At 42.2% G+C, this 4,374-nt stretch overlaps 1 non-coding gene across 1 annotated transcript; it reads left to right on the forward strand.

The window, feature by feature from the left end:
• Positions 1-3,955: 3,955 nt before the first annotated feature.
• LOC111822383 (U6 spliceosomal RNA) lies at positions 3,956-4,061 on the forward strand. The gene has a single exon (XR_002825649.1). It is a non-coding gene; the product is annotated as a U6 spliceosomal RNA (small nuclear RNA).
• Positions 4,062-4,374: the final 313 nt, after the last annotated feature.

The following is a 4,374-nucleotide window of genomic DNA, read 5'->3' on the forward strand; positions in this document are numbered from 1 at the left end:
TGTAACAGTCACAGGACAGCGCCAGGCTTAAAGCGACAGTGCATAAATGGAAACAGGGTTCCTCCTTACTCACGAGTCTAAGACTGGGAGATCACCTGGGACTAGGAAACTCCTCTTCTTAGAGCTAACCTCCTCAGAGCAGTCTCTCAGCACAAACAGCCCTCATCCCGGATGTGGCCCTTGGTCTTCTCCTGGAATGGCAGGAAGCCCTTCCCAGCTTGCCTCTCAAAGTTCTGACACAGTTGAGCGCTCAGCGCTTCCCCCTCCACCCTGTCCTTCTGATCAGGGCCTCTGGGCCCAGGCGCCTTACACACTCACAAACTCTGCTCCCATTGCCCTCTAAGTACCTCCGTTCTCCCAACTCAGCCTAGGAGGATAAAAAGGAACTTCCCTACTTACAAGCTAATTCACCTTTCCTCCAAGTGGTGACAAAAGTACGTAACGTAACTTACCAAGGATATGATGATACGTCCAGTCACTGGAGACAACGTGAACTTAATACAAATTTTTGCTGATACCGTTGTAGTCTAACTCATCAGTTCTCAAACTTTATGGTCTCAAGAACCCTTCATATTTTTAAAACATATTGAAGAACCCAAACAGACTTTGTTTATGTGGGTTGTATCTATCGACATTCACCATGTTAGAAATTACAACAGATTTATTAATTCATTTAAAAATAATAAATCCATTACATGTTAATATAAATAGCACTTTATGAAAAAAAATCATATTTTCCACAAAATAAATATTTTTTATGAATCTTTTACTGATGAGTGATTTTGTAACAAAAATCATCAGTTGTTGTTAGTGGGGGCAGAGGCATAACTAGGGTACGGCAGGTATGGCAGATATTGCACCAGCCCTGGGCTTGTGGCACTACTGAACAGTTTCTGATACACCGTTGGTGGTATCCGCGTATCTGAAACTGCTCTCCAGCCTTGGGTGATTGTGTTGTCAGATATGCCGCTGAGGTGCTGATTGCCATGGAGTTGATTCCTGACTTATGGCGACTCCATGAATTAGAGTAGAACAGCTGCATAACGTTTTCTTAGCTGTAATTTTTACTGAAGCAGATCACCAGGCCTTTTCTTCATGGTACAGCTGGATAGTTTCAACTGCTGACTTTTAGGTTAGTAGCTGAGCACAAACCATTTGCACCACCTGTTTGGAAAATATTGGTTCACTGAGCTATGAAGATCTTCTAAATCAAATTTACTAAGATCACCACTGATCTCATCAGAAAAGTCTCTAAGTTTTGGGAAGCTTTCCAGCTCATGGAGGCAAATACAAGTTTTCCAAAAGTCTAATTTTCACTTAAAAACTCAAATTGTATCATTAGGAATCATACTGTGAGTTATTTTCCTTAAAGTGGCAGGCTCACTTTGTCCATTTTTGAGGAAGTGTTTGCCAAATAGCTGAGTCTTTAATCCTAGTTTGTCGATCAATCTCATCCTTTCAAATAAAAATGATGCTCCCTGAAATGGCGCTGACAACTTGACAGCTCAAGCGTCTCACAAGTGTTTTTCTTCAAGACAACTGTCTTACTTTGGTGTGTAGGAGTGATTTGTGCATAATTCCTATTTTATCACTCAATATTAAAAAGATGTGCACTCAAGGATCAAGACTTAATAAAATTAGCAAATTTTACAGCTTCATCAAGGGCATTCTTAAGTGAAACAGGATTTTTTTTTTTCTGGGAAGTGCCTTACAGTGTAAAACACAATGAGTAAGGGTCCAGTTTGGTGCCATCGCCTGGATTTGCATGAAGTCACCAGTAGTTTTACCTGCCATTGCTTTTGCACCATTAGTGTACATGTCAGCTGTCTTAGTTATCTAGTGCTGCTATAACAGAAATACCACAAGTGGGTGGCTTTAACAAACAGAAATTCATTTTCTCACAGTTTAGGACGATTGAAGTCTGAATTCAGGGAGCCAGCTCTAGGAGAAGGCTTTCTCTCTCTGTCAGCTCTGGGGGAAAGCACTTGTCTCTTTTGAGCCTCTGCTCCTGGGTAATCTTCACGTGGCTTGGCATCTCTCTTCCCTCATCCCTGCTTGTTTTATCTCTTTTATATCTCGAGAGATTGACTCAAGATACATCCTACACTAACCTGCTTCATTAACATAATAAAGACAACCCATTCCCAAATGAGATTATAACGACAGGTATACCCATTACCGATGATTCCGACTTACAGTCTAAATGCCCCATACAAATGCCCCATACGTTTTCCAAGGAGTGGCTAGTGGATTCGAACTGCTGATCTTTTGGTTAGCAGCCTGACCTCTTGACCACTACACCACCAGGGCTCCTAGGATTTACAACATATATTTTGGGGGGACATAATTCAATCCATAACATCAACTCATTGAAAAAGGCAAAGAACATTTCGTATTTGTCTGTTTCCTATGGCATCCATACAAAATACCACAAAGTGGGTGGCTTTGAAGTACAGAAATTTATTTTCTCTTAAGTCCAAATCAGGGTCTCAGATATGTCAATTCCTTCTGGGGACTTTGAGAGAGAAACTGTTGCATGCCTCTCTCCCAGTTTCCGGTGACTGCTGACAATTCTTGGCGTTCCTTTGCTGTTTGTAGATGATCTGCCTCCATCATCATGTGGCCTCCGTCTTCCCTCTGTGTGTCTCCCTCTTAGAAGACAACACTTAGAATTAGGATTAGGATTAGGACCCACTCTACTTCTGTATGACTTTTTTGACTGATAAAAAAATAAAATAAAATCCTATTTCCAACCAAGGTCACATTCACAGGTACTAGGGGTTAGGACTTCAGTATATCTTTTTGGAGGAAGACACAATTCAATTCGTAACAGTATTATTATGCAAAGACTCCTTGCAGACATGAGGGGTGTCTGGTCTAAGCAAATAAAATGTGTATACTGACTTAAAAAAACATTTGTCAAGTACCCTCGCAAGCTCTCTGATCACTACCTAGGCTCACTCCTCCTGTGGAGCTTAAGTTACATGACCTGATGTGGAAGTTTTCCCAAGGGTGAAGCTGTACGCCACATAAAATGTTATTTTTTTCCCCAGAACAAAAAGAAAACCTAACAGCAGGAAGGTAACAAGCAGAGGAACTACTGGGGGGCAGCAAGTATGTTCCTTCCCATTGGCTCTTGTCCAGCCTCTGGCACTGATGACCTTGCTATAAACACTGCAAAATGCATCCCTAGTATTTAGGTGGGACCACCAAGGGCTGTAGAACCAGGCAACCGTTAGCTACCGTAGCATAAAGACGATGCTTAAATCAGATCTAGAGAGCCCCCAATTGAATGATGCCAAGCACAAAGGTTGTCTGCTCTATTTGGAGGGCTCTAGAATTACTGGAATGAAGGAAAGAAGAAAGGAAGGAAGGGAGGGAGGAAGAAGGAAGGGAGGGATAAAGGGAGACAGGAAGGCAGGCAGGCAAGAAGGAAGGAAGGCAGGAAGGAAGGAAGGTAAGAACTGAAGAAGGAGATATCAGAGCAGATCACAAGGGTACGTGTAAGTTGCCATTCAATCAACACATATTTGTTGAGCACCTATGACATGTTGGCTATTGTTTTAGACACTGTCATATAGTGATACACACAGCAACTTAAGTGGAGCTTTGCATGGTGTGTGAAAATCTTTTCAGGCCTCTTCCAGGAGCACCTTTGCTGAGGGCCCCCCACACCAGTCACTAGCAGATGGTCTGTAAATGGGGGCCTGCAGTGTTGTCCTCTTCCAAGCTCACCCCTAACAAGTGTCACAGGGCTCACTTGCTGCTCGCTGCTCACTAAATATCCTCCCATCCATCACCATTACCAGAAGACTAGTTCAAGCCACTTTCATTTCTCACCTGCATTGCTGCAAGATCCTCCTACCTCTAGTTTTCCCCCTCCCCCTACTCAATGCTTACTTCTTTCTAAGATACAAATATGATTACGCCACTTTGTTTAAAAACACTTGGTGTCATGCTCGCTTCGGCAGCACGTATACTAAAATTGGAACTATACAGAGAAGATTAGAAGGCACCTGCACAAGGATGATGTGCAAATTCATGAAATGTTGCATATTTTTCAGAATAATACAGAACGACACTCATGTAGAATTGGAACCTGGAAGGTAGGGTGGTGAAGGGGTAAAGACAGGACTTTGGTGTCAAAAAGAAGAGGGTTTGTACCCCAGCTCCACTACTTATAACTGTGACCTTGGGCGATGTGCTTGACCTTTCTAAGATCCATTTCCTAACATATGAAATAAAGATGAAAACAAAAAAACTTGGTGTTAGTTGTTATTGGTTGCTGTTCAGTCAATTCTGATTAATGGTGACCTCATGTGAAAACACTACTGCCTGCAAGATGAAGTCCAAGCTCTTAGTGTTATTTACAAG

Source organism: Trichechus manatus, unplaced genomic scaffold, assembly GCF_000243295.1.
Source record: "Trichechus manatus latirostris isolate Lorelei unplaced genomic scaffold, TriManLat1.0 scaffold00168, whole genome shotgun sequence".
Taxonomy (NCBI): domain Eukaryota; kingdom Metazoa; phylum Chordata; class Mammalia; order Sirenia; family Trichechidae; genus Trichechus; species Trichechus manatus.